Here is a 13,291-nt window from a genome sequence, read left to right on the forward strand (position 1 = left end):
TGCGGACCTTCAGGTCACAATGAGGTGGTTTCGAGGCCCCACCCAGCTTTCCTCGGCTGTTTGACTTCTCTGAGTCGTCACCCCACACAGGGGATAAACCAGACTGCCCCTGGCTCCAGAGACATGAACGAAGTGCTCGGTGCTTTGCACTCGTGGTGACCTTCACCAGCTCTGGGGGTGGGGCGCTGCGTCTGGCAGCGGGGCCAGAGCAGAAGCCGGGAGACAGTAGACAGCCGATGAGAGGCGCTGAGCAGTCCTCCCGAGAGAGAGGGTTAGGTAGACAGACGAGGGGAGCCCTGAAGGGCAGACCCAGCTGACCCTGTAAGACCATCCAAGAGCAAGGAGGGTCTTCAAGGGAGCCGCGGTGCTGTGCATGCGTGACAGGCTGCGTGTTCAGCCATGCTGCTCCCCCCTCTGTGTTGGCAGAGGCCCCCGGTGTTGGCAGAGCACCCCCGTGTTGGCAGAGCACCCGTGTGTTGGTAGAGCACCCGTGTGTTGGCAGAGCACCCCCGTGTTGGCAGAGCACCCCGTGTTGGCAGAATGTCACCTGCTGTCCATCACTCCCTCCCAGAGACCTGGCCCCTCCAGGCTTAGCTCTTCATTCCCCAATCAGTTCTGCCCTCCAGTCGCCTAAGGACCGGGTACTTGACTATGCTTCCTTCCTCGGGTTTTAGATCTGATGTGTGAACTGTATTTTCCATTCTCTGCAAAGAGAAACAAATCTCACCCATTTTCCTATCATTATCTCAGACAGATGGTCCACACCTACCCGAGGCTTCTGTGACCTCACACTGACCACTTCCTTTGTTCTGGACCTTCCCCGAACACTTGAGAGTAAGCATATAAATCGCCATGTATGGGAGCCTCGGAGAGAAGAGAGGAAGTTTAAGAAAGGATGGAGGAGAACCAGGACGGAAGCCTCTGAGAACAAAGAAAATCAGCTCAATACGGCTACTTTGTACTCACCACGACAGGCCCCATCGTCACAACCTCCACCAACATTCACTGGACACCTGCCATTTCTCAGGTACATGGATTGCCCCGTCTAAACCTCCCAATAACCCAGTAAGGTGGGTACTAACACTAGCCTCATTTCACGAATGAAGAAATGAGACCTAACTTCCAAATATTAACAGCTAGTGAGTGATGGGAGATAGAAACTCTTGATACCATCATCTGACTTGCTGAGTTGTGCTGGTAACCGGGTTACAATAACTGTACTGAGAGAGAGGTGATTGTAAACTAGCACCAGGGTGGCAGAGAGAACTAGCCTAGACGTCACAGGACTAGATAGCTAGACCTCTGTGTCCCTCATCTGGAAGATTAAGGGATGACACCAGACAACCCTCAAAGATGCACACCAGCTGCAAAGTTCTGTGTAGAAACATCACCTACTTCTCGATGTGATGAGCATCACTTTTGAATACAGATGCTTATATTCTAAGGGGTTATTGGAATTATTATGAGCAGGTTAATCTGGGAAGGTCCCTGAAGTTTTGAGAAGTATTTTGAAACCAGAAAGGAAATGGCATGAAGAAGAGACATAACAAAGGTCAGGCAAGGATATGGTCAGAAAAATGACTAAAAGGAAGGGGGGATGAGTCATGTGCACAGGGTCACCAGCAGAGTCTCCAGCTGCAATGGGCTGCACTATTGCAGCAGGAAATGGGCACCATCGGTTAGGAAAGGACCAGGTGGTGAACAGTCCTAAAACCAAGGCATTGAGGTCAAAAATTAGTTATTGGGGAAGAAAATCTCTACCCACCAAGGATTCTGAACTTGTGAAGATAAAAGATTATTAGATAAATTAGTTTCTTCATCCATTAATTTATTTTCTGGGTAAAGCAGGAACACGGCTTTCTAACAGGAGCTTTTGAAAGTGAAAGGTAGGTAGGAGGGCACGTGTGGGGATGAACACTGGATGTTATATGGAAACCAACCTGACAATAAACTATTAAAAAAATCACTCAGTATGTCAGAAAGAAAAAGAAAAAAAAAAGGAAAGGTAGGGAAGGGGACATTGCTCTGGTGTGACATTCTAAAAGCCACCTGAGCCAAATAAGATGTTCTGGGGACACAAGGCTTAGCTCTCCTCAGGGCATGCTTGTGAATGTGTGTGTGCTGAGAGGGCAGGGTGGGGAGCATTATGTGAGTCTGGTTTCTGCACAAATGTAAGAGGAAATTGCTGAGGTCTGCGTGCTAGGGGCTTGGCTTCTTAAAAACGATGGCTGGCATATTTCTTAATTTATTCCCAGAATGTGAACTTCCCCAGTGCACCACAAGTTTAAACTTTGCTTTACCTTTCTAAAATCTTAGTAGTCAGGAAAAAGATCTTTATCCAAGAGGAATATAATTAATGAAACTCCGAATTTTTTTGGAAGATGGCTCTTCTTCTGAACCATTAGAACACAGCAAGCAATAATCCTGATAAGATTATTGGTTTTGAAAAAAAAAAAAAGATTATTGGTTTTGATAATAAACTGCATAGGCTAGTTCTTATCAGACTCAAACATTCTTCCTAGGAAAAGACATCATAAAAATATTACTTTCTATTCTCCTGTTTCTGAAATATATTTTCTTAAATTATAAATGTGACATAGGCACATTTAAGATTTGGATTTTCACTCCTATGTGAGATTGAAGAAACAAAAGAAATGAACGTAAGGGGTGGAGACAAACAAAGAAACAGACTCTTAACTGTACAGGACACACTGATGGTCACAGAGGGGCGTTGGTGGGGGGTAGGAAATAGGTGATGGGGACTGAGGAAGGCACTTGTGGCAAGAACTGGGTGAGGTGCGGAAGTGCTGAGTCACTATATTGTACATCTAACACTAATATCACATTGTATGTTAAATAGCTGGAATTAAAATTTTAAAAAGAAAAGAAGAAAAAGATTTAGATTGTCCAGTGTGTTTATGGGGAAGGTTCTGGGCCGAGCTGAGAGCTATGTTGGACCAGGGAAGGAAAGTGCTAATGTGAGTGTATATTTACATGTGCCTGGCACTATGCCGGCCACTTTATTCACATAATTTCACTGAATTGCTGTGATGCTCCTACACGTAAAAACAGGGCCATTGGGTTGCTAGTCTGCATCGCACACCCAGTAGGTGCAGCTCTAAGGATGCAGACAAGCCCTGTCTACCCGACTTCAAAGTCCATGACTCTTCAACCAGCAATAGGTTCGTGCTGCTGATTACCCCATTTTGCCATCCAGGTGGAGAAAAGCGAGCTCTTATCTGTTAGTAAAACTCGTTGGTGTTAAAAATAATACATATTATGTATTATGTTATAAAAATGTATAGTATAATACAATAGTAAATACACATAACACATAGATACTTTAGAATCAATTCTAAACTGAACTTTCCAATTTGCTCATTTGCTGCCTTCGGGCTGGGAATGTGGTCAACTAACAGGAGCAGACGCCTCATTCAGCTCTATCTTAAATCTCATAGCCAGAATCGGCCCACTCCTCTGGGCCACCATTGCTACTGCCTAGACCCTGTCTCCCCATCTCTCTTGCCTGGATTGGCGCCATAGTTCTCCATGGGAGAGATGTCTGTCTCACCAGAGTAAAAGACCAAGTGCTTAAGGGGCTGAGAGACCCTGCCTGTGTGGCTGGTGGGCGTCTCTCTGACCTCATCTCCTGCACATTTCCCCGCCACAAGCTTTCCCCTCTGCTAGACAGGCCTTCCCCTCCCAGGATACAGACGCACGCCCTGCTTCAGAGCCTCTGCTCTTGGCTTTCCTTTCCTGCTGCCCGGCACACTCTTCCTCAAGATGTGGCGTGGCTTGCTGCTCTAACTCTTTCAGGTCTTCTGGAATGTCAGCAGCTAAGTCAGACTTTCTCTGACGACCCTGTTTTAAAATTGCAGCCCTATCCCCTACCCCTGCAACACGCGTCCTGTCCATCTTCCCCGCTTTACTTTCCTCCACAGCACTATGTTCTTTCATTCACTGTATTTCAGCTAGTTGCCTTTGTTTGTACTATTTTATTTTTGCATTTAAAAATATTTTATTTGGGGGGAATCTGGGTGGCTCAGTCGGTTAAGCATCTGCACTTGATTTCAGCTCAGATCACGATCCCAGGGTCGTGGGACGGAGCCCTATGTCAGGGGGCACTGAGTGTGAAGCCTGCTTGAGATTCTCTCCCTCTCTCCATCTGCCCCTCTCCCCACTCACGCTCTCTCCCTCTAAAAAACAAATAAACAAAATAATAAAATGTTTAAAAGTATTTTATTTTTGCATTTAAAAATATTCCAAGAAGGGATCCAATACTAAGTTGCCAACAGAATTCACGGTACTAAATCACTAAGAATCCCTGACCTGCGGGTTCTACTTTTTTTAATTTTTATTTTTGCCTTTGAAAATATTCCGAGAAGGAATTCAATGATAGGTTGCCAATGGAATTTGTGGCACCAGGTCCCTAAGAATCGCTGAACTACATGTTCTACTCCTGAAAAACAGCTTTATTGAGCTATAATTCACATACAATAAAATATACCCACTTAAAGCGTAAAATTCAGGGGTTTCCAGTAATATTAACAGACTTATGCAAGTATCACCAAAGTCAAATTTTTGAGCATTTCATCACCTCAAAAAGAAATCCTATGCTCATTAGTCACTCCTGCCCCACCCCCACCCCCTACTGCTTAGCCATCACTCATCCACTTTTGGTCTCTACAGATTTGCCTGTTTTGGGCATTTCATATGAAAGAAGTTATGCAATGAATGATCTTTTGTGACTGGCTTTTTAGTATAATGTTTTCGAGGTTCACCCACCTTGTAAAATACATCAGTACTTAGCTCATTTTTCTGGCCACATCATATTCTATTTTAGGAGTGTATTTGTTTGCCCATCATCAGTAGATAGACATCTGGGATGTTTACATTTTTTAGCCATAATGAATAATGCAGGTATGAACACTGATGTGCAAGCTCTTGTGTGTACCTGTGTTTTTATTTCTCTGGGGCAACCCCCTAGGAGCGGAATTGCTGGGCCACAGGGCAGCTCTACACTTATAGTTTCTAAGGAACTGCCAGAATGTTTCCCAGAAGTGGGAAACCACCACTTTCAAATCACAATAGCGATGTGGGAGGGCTCCGATTTCTCCACCTCCTCTCCATGCTTGCTATTATCTGTCTTTCTTATCATAGCCATTCCAGTGGATGTGAAGCCATGCCTTGTAGTTTTGATTTACATTTCCCCAGGGACTAGGGATGTTGGGCATATTTTCATGTGCTTATTGACCACTTGTATAATCTTTTGGAGGAAATATCTGGTCAAATCCTTTGCCCATTTTAATTGGTTTATTTATTTATTCATTATTGAGTTGCAGGTGTTCTTTATATAACTTAAATACAAGTCTCTTACCAAATATACAATCTCAAAGTATTTTTCCCAACCTGTGGCTTGTCTTTTTCATCTTTATTGACTGCTATTCATTGTAAAATTCACTTGAGCCATTTGGCAATATTGCTAGCACAGATTAACATAACTTTAGACTATAAATAGAAGTGTAGAGTCTAGATCAAAATATACCTATTGGCTGCTAACCTGACTACTCTGAAATGATGAAATCAGCTTAGAGCACCACAGCATAGAAGACATACTCCCAAAAATGAGATAAAATCTTCCCACGTTGAACAAGGATCTGAAAATCATTCTATATTTCATATGAGGACCAGAATAGGAAGCAGATTATATTTAGCACAGAATAAGGATTCTCCAGTTGGTAAAGGATACCCATGTAATCCTCTGGAAAACAAAAGTAAAATAAGCAGACGCCAAAGAAAGAAACACATTTGGGATCTATATAAGGAAAAAATTACAAAGGACACACAGTGCCAAGTACTCAATAAGTATTCATTAAACTAACCCATAAAGGAACAAATTAGATGTATCCAAAAGTCGAACAAGCTGTTTCAACAAGGAGTAGGCTCCCATGACTAAAATGTTCAACAGAGTGAAGACACGTGCTGCTCCTGTGGTGGAAAGGCTTCTTGTATTGATAAAAAAGATTGCATGAGGTAACCTCCAAAGTTAGAAAACTCCAATTGATGGAGATTATAATTTTTTAATTAATTTAATTAATTAATTTTAAATTAGTAACATACTCACAAGGAAAATATTAAGGTAAAAGGAATTCAGTGAAATATCAGACTTTAGATTTTCATCCCATCCCTGCGTCCCCTTCATTCACCCAGTGTCCCTCTCCAGAGGAGCCAGATTTTCTTGTTGAGAAATTTTTCTTGTTTGTTGTTTCTTGTCCAGAGATATTCTGTATTTATGGAAGTGTATATGACAATACACTTTCACACAAATGGTAGCATGTTACACACAATGTTTTGCATCTTGCATTTTCTACTTTAATATCTACTTGGCAGGTTGTAGGTTATATAAGTACAGAATGGCTAATTCTATTGTTGTTAAAGGGTTATAGAGAGTCCCATAGTTTGGAACTACTATAAATTTAGCCAGACCTCTGTTGATGGATATTTATACTGTTTTCCATTTTTGTTATTACAGACGATGCTGCTGTGGACATATGCATTCTTAATTTTGCATTTGTAAAAACAATTGTCTTTAGGATAAATTACTAATAGAGCTGCTTGAGTCATAATAGTCTGCGCTGCTGTTTTTGGCCAACACTACCAAATTTCTTTCCATTGAGATCTCACCAATTTACTCTTTCACCCGAAATATTTGGGAATATCTATTTCCCCTCACTCTTAACCCCTCACTCAATACAGTGTTTTTATTTTTTAAATCTTTGCCAATATCATGGTTGAAAAATGGTATTCACTGTCACTTAATTTTCATTTCTCTTATTATGAGTGAAGTTCAATATTTATAGTAATCCTTAAAATTTTAAAGAGCAGTTGTATAATTAAAATATATATTTATATATTTAATATTTTATTTATACACATATATATGTATATATACATATATCCCTAGCTAGTTTGTAGTTGAGTCATTTTCCTTTTCCTTAGTTATTAATTTGCATTCTTTATCTATTAGGGAAATTAGTCATTTGTCCATGATATGAGCTGCAAATTTACCCCCAGTTATAATTGTATTTTGACTTTATGTTTTTCCCTCATGGAGTCAGTTTTTAATATTATGCAGTTGAATTCAATACTAGTGTTTTCTTTTATGGCTTCTGAGATTTATTTCAATTTAGAAAGACCTTTCCCATTCCAGAATTATATTAAATATTATCCTAAGTATGTTTTATTGCTTTTATGATTTTGTTTTTCACATTCTAATCTTTGCACCATCTGGAAGTCATTTTAAGTGAAGGGAAAGATTCAGGTTGCTAATTTTTGTCCAGATGCATACCTATGGTGTTTTATTGAGTACAAACAACAGATATGCTTCAGCAATCTTAGTATAATGCTTAGTATAATGCATAAATTTTCACATAAATTATCGCCTGCGAAAGGAGTAAATAAATAGTGGTATAATAATAACAGCAACAGTGAGAGGACAATACTAGCTAACCCTACACAGTGCTTACTATGTACAAAGCACATTTTACACGAGTACTACCAAATAGGTATTTCTAATCCTAACAAATGTCTGGATGCATTAAAATGATTGATGCAAGGAGCCAGATCCTTCCTGTAGTTCAGGATGACCTGGTTAGAATATGAATGAAAACATAGAGAACAAAATTTCTCACCTTTACAGTGGAACTGGGGCAAGGTCCAGAAATTAAAATAAAGTATTCAATTATCAGCTGTTATTTGTTGAGTACAAGACTTTGCACTAGGAGCATGGGATGAAGAGGAGCTGATCAGTCAATGCACTGCACTTGCAGTCCGTGTGCCCAGCATGGCAGACACTCACCGGGCTCGTGCCACACACTCACCAGGTATATGTCACAACAGTGGCACCAGCCAGCTCTGTTCTGATGGCCACACACATATTCTGATTGGGCACTGCCAGAGCTATATTGGTGTTAAATATCTGAATAGCACCATAGGGCTAAGTGCTATGGTAATTCTTTACATGCATGAAAAGTGCTCTAATATCTCCCTGTACATTTTCTTCATAACATTTACTACAATTATATACTTTTGTATGATTAGATTGTCTCTCTGCCACATTAGACTGTAAATTCCCTGAAATCTGGGACACATCTGTTTGGCTCAATACTTTACCTCAGTGCCTAGCATTAAGTAGGGTGTTCAATAGATATTTATCAAGTGAATGGCTTCATAAATTGTTCTGGAAGGAAGCAAATCAAATTTCTCATTAATTCTTCCTATCTCAACATAGGCATGGTTCATAGTTCTCTATATTCTGGTTTCCTCAGTTAAAAATGGGCATCATGGGTACCTGGGTGGCTCAGTCCGTTAAGTGTCCAACTTCAGCTCAGGTCATGAGCTCATGGTCTGTGAGTTTGAGCCCTGTGTTGGGCTCTGTGCTGACAGCTCAGAGCCTGGATCCTACTTCAGATTCTGTGTCTCCCTCTCTCTGCCCCTCCTCCACTTATGTTCTCTCTCTCTCAAAACAAAAACAAAAACATTAAAAAAAGGACATCATAATAAATATTACCTAATAGTGCTGCTATAAGAACTAAATGAAATGATGTGTCACCACCAACCACCATATTGAGTTCTTATGATACACCCAGGTCCTCTCAACCTTAGGAAGACCTCCTGGGTGAATGTGGTCGATACAGACAATTGTCCTGAGAGTATATGTCAGAATGTTCGGGCTTTCCCTTAATCCTGTGACTCAAACTCCAGCATCTGAAATCCACCAAGCACAGAGTCAGAAGAGAGGACCAAGTATTTCTTTTATGTATGTGTTCTGCTTTTGCTTAAGGTGTTTGTCTGAGACTTTTAAAACCACAGCGACAACACATCCTACAGATAGTAACAGAGAAGGAAGCAGAGTACCTGTCAGGCAAGTATAAACATTTTTTTATGACAAATGGTTTGTTTGTTCTTCCCTGAAGGGTTGTCATTCAGTATTCTGCAAAACTAGAGGAGCAATGTGTGAGATTTATCTCACATCTGCACCTTAAATGCCCTGAGGTTCCCAGTGCTGGTTTGCAGCCAGTGTACCTTTTCTGAGTACAAACTTGACACTATCCCTGAAGGCTTAAACACCTGTATGGAATCTATCTACTCTCAGGATGATAATTTAACATAGACTTTAAGATGTCTTTGGATAAAGCTATAATGTACATTTTGGGGACAAAATGCCCGCAGGAGATTATAAAACAACCGAACTCACGGTACATCCCTCCAGTTGTCGTCAGTATCCAAAGAGTTGCCTCCCAGAATAATGCATCTTAAATATGTTCTTCAAACACCCCACCTACATGTATTTTGAAAGATAATTGGGGAAGAGTTCACATATCTGAACTCACTTAAATGCCTCCTCGGTTTCAGGGTGATTTATTCAACCACCTACTGGACATCTCCACGTGGTGTTCCAGAAGCTCATCTACCTAGCAGAGTTCAGGTGGAATTCTTTATCCTCCGCCTGGATAATGGCCCCTTTGCCTGCCCAGGTACCCTCGCCAGAAACCTGGCTTGGGTTTCTCCCTCCCCTTAATCCCCCACATGTAATCACTCAGAACACCTGTCAATTTTGTCATCTGCATTTTGCCTTTTTCTTTCTTTCCTTCTGCTCTCCCCTGACACTGCCTTAGTTCCTGTCCCCATCATCTCGAGCCTGAACCATCACCAGTCTCCTGGTCTCGCTGGCTCCAGTCAAAGCTCCCTCTAACCCATTCTCTTCACTACTGGAGCGATGGCTCCCACTGCAAGTGCTATCAGGACTCCTCACTGACCCAAACCTTCTAATGACTCCCAAGTCCATAGGATAAAGTCCAAACAAGGCCATTTGATATGCACACGAAGCCTTTGTCACCATCACCCCTACCTATGCTGCACCTTAATGTCCGCCAAATGCAAACGGAGTTTCCTGAACACCATGCTATTTTATCCCTCTGTCTCTCAAGTGGTGTTCATTGTTTTTTTAATAGTTTATTGTCAAGTTGGTTTCCATATAAAACCCAGAGCTCATCCCCACAAGTGCCCTCCTCCATGCCCGTCTCCCTCCTACCCCTCCCCCCACCCCCATCAGTCCTCAGTTTGTTCTCAGCATTCAGGAGTCTCTCATGGTTTGCCTCCCTCCCTCTCCCCCATCAAGTGGTGTTCATTGTACCTGGAGTTTTCTTTCCCTTCCTGTTCTCTAAAGCCTAGTCATCTCCAACCACTCTGATCAGACCTCCTGCAACTTGCCTGAACTATAGGTGATGGTACCCCCTCGTCACGCTGATGAATCCACCTGTGTCCCTTTCTGCACCTTCTCATTGTATGGCCATTTGTGTGCGTGTTGGTACCACTTTCTAAACTCTAAGTGTCTTGAAACCGTATCTTTCATATAACTCAAATTCATCAAGCTCTCTCTCTGTCTCCCACCACTACCTTTGCCAAGCCACCATCACCTCTCCCCAGAACTGGTACAACGGATTCCTGACTAACTAGGTTCTCTGCTTCCAGTGTGTTCTTACTCTGCATTTGGAATGCTTTTAAGTGCAGACTGGTCCTTTTTTATGTATTTATGTATGTACAGACACACACACACACACACACATACACACACACACACATTCTTTGCTTCTTAACACAGGTTGGTGCCTCCGTATTTCCTTAGGACACAGATCAGCATCTTCAACAGGGCCCTCGTGCCCCTCAAGACCTCCCTGGCCTCACTTGTGCACCTGCTGCTCCCCTCTTCCTCTCCCTACCTCTGCCAACCAGCTGCATTCAGTCCCTTGTCTTACCATTAAACACAAAGAGGGGCTTAGATTTTCTACTGAAGGAAATAAGGTCCATACAGATTTCTAATCATGTGGGTATTGTGATACAAGTATACCAGAAAGGAGAAGAAACCCAGATCTATATCAATCAATTGGATGAGTCCCATGTAACCAGCTGGAAAATTGGTGCAAAAATCCGGGTGTAGCTTGTGTGATGGTGGTGCACACAATAGCGACAGTAAGACCAGAAGATATTTCAGAGACGGGGTCTGCAGGACTGGGCGCCTGGCAGGTCTTCCTGACTCGGAGGGAACAGCCAGGGTGGGGTCTCAGTTTAGAGGCTAAGACAAAGAGTGCTGCTAGCCACATGTTCAGTCACACGGAGGGACCCCCGAGCAAGGGAAATATTCCTATGGAAGCATAGACTGTATAGCAACACAGATCTGGAAGCATCCGCGTGACACTGGGAAGGGCAGATACGTGAGTGGATCTGCTCTATTGGGACTGAACACAACAGAGGCCAGAAGGTCCAAACAGAGGCTAAGCAAGTTCCCAGAGCAATGGAATGAGTGAAGAGGCATAAAGGAAGCACCAGCAAAGAGGCAGGCAGAGACTGGAATGCGTGATGTCTTGGAAATCAGAAAAGAAAAAGTTTCAGGAAGGAGCAGGTGGCCATTGATACCAAGTACCTGTCATACAAGGTCATGGAAAACCAAAGACCAAGAGAATGCTTCTGGATTTAGTAAAAGAGACTGCCATTCTTGACTTTTGAGGGAACTTCATAAGAAGATAAGTAATAATAAAAACCAGAGGAGAGAGGGCTAAGGAATAGGTTCTTATTAACTCCTGAAAACAAAAACGGTTTTGTGATCAGTTTAATTTACATATTTTGGGAAGCTGAGGAGGCAGGCCACTTTTCACTGGGCAGACATCCTGAAACACCTCTTTGTGTTCAAGAATAGGCTGCCGTATTTTGCAAGCAGACACCAAAGGCCACATTAAACAATTCTCTCGAAACCTCTAAGGCTGGGAAAGCTGTGAAAGATCCCAACATGAAATGTTTTCAGACGCTTTCCCAATCTTCCATTCCTGCCTATTCAGAAGAATACCTGCCGTCAGTTGTTCTAAGTGATGTCTGCGCTCTGTCGTTGCAACATGCAAAACAGGCAGCTGGCTGCACGCTTCCTGTCGGTGTTTTGCTCTTGAGTAACTCAGACCTGAAATAGGCCACGTCGCCAGCTATGCCTCCAGAGGCTTCTTCACGTTTTAGAAGACATCTAAACTCTTCTCCCTTCATTTTAAACCTCAGAGATACCTATCTCTCAACTTTCATTCAAGAAAATCAAGTGGCTGTGTCTACAGAGTCTTTAAATAATTGCTTTTAATTCACCACTTAGTGAACTTCAATGTGCCAAACATTATTCTGGTTTCTGGAAAGACAAATGAGTTTCTGGCCTCGGAGAGTTCACACGTGTGATAACATGTGTCCTTTACTCCCACAGGAGAAGTGTGAATTCCAGGAAGAGAATATGAAGATGTGTCAAGACTCCCAGCCCAGTGCCCCCCAGAACGGCCCCCTGCACCGTAAGGGAGCCAGTGCCCAGCATCGCTCTTCCCAGAAAATTACTCTGTCATTACAGTCCTTAAGCGGGGGGTGAACCGGCTGGAGAGCTAAGGGCTCCTTGTAAACAAACATGATTTCACAGGATTAGGCACACAGCTTATACTTTGTTCTTTTCCCTTCGGAGCAGATGTTAGTGATGGTTTTCTTCTGCTGGCTAGGAGCCTGATTACGATGTGCTCCAAACTGTGCAGGGAATGAAGATTATTAAAGGGACTGGAGGCACCTGAAAGGTCTTCATCTAAATGAGCAAACATATTCCCGCTTTTCACTGGAGGAACTCAGATCGGTTACAGCAACGATGTGAGAAACATCCCTGCCTCCTGAGGAGAGACTTCAAGCTAGGGAAATCTGCAAGATCAACAAAATGTTTAAGACATTTCATGTGCTCAACACAAGTCCAAAGGCTGCCAAGACGACTGCTTGGAACCTGAATTTACTGTGGATCTCACTTCATCCTTAATATGTTGAGTTGGTGGTGGTGTGATGTCTATGCAGACGGCTTTTCTTCTGGCTGTATCCCTTCCTCCCAAGAAATATAAATTTAGCCCTTCGGTATTCTGAATATCAGTGACCATGATGATGCCACGGTAAATTTCTAAATTTGAGCTTTTTGGTCTTGGTCGTGGTCTCTAAAAGTTAAATTTCATTTATCCAGTGATCGTTTTAATGTACTAACGTTTTGCACCCTCATGCCTTGACGTTCCTCTTAATCTTCTGCTCCCGACTGGAAGGCTCCCCACACCACAGGCTGGAGACGCTGCCGGCCTGGAGACAGGTTACCTCCTACCTTCTTGGGAGAAGAATTCTTGAAAATTCAAGGTCACTGGGAGTTCCCTACGATGAAATAGTGAATTCACCCAGGGCTATCTTGCTT

General features: G+C 42.6%; 1 long non-coding RNA gene across 1 annotated transcript; it reads left to right on the forward strand.

Annotated features, from left to right (window-relative positions):
• Nucleotides 1-856: 856 nt before the first annotated feature.
• LOC120223088 lies at nt 857-13,022 on the forward strand. Its single transcript, XR_005526189.1, has 2 exons — nt 857-1,027; nt 12,296-13,022. It is a non-coding gene; the product is annotated as an uncharacterized LOC120223088 (long non-coding RNA).
• The last annotated feature ends 269 nt before the right edge of the window (nt 13,023-13,291 follow it).

Source organism: Hyaena hyaena, unplaced genomic scaffold, assembly GCF_003009895.1.
Source record: "Hyaena hyaena isolate Hyena2069 unplaced genomic scaffold, ASM300989v1 scaffold_947, whole genome shotgun sequence".
NCBI classification, from domain to species: domain Eukaryota; kingdom Metazoa; phylum Chordata; class Mammalia; order Carnivora; family Hyaenidae; genus Hyaena; species Hyaena hyaena.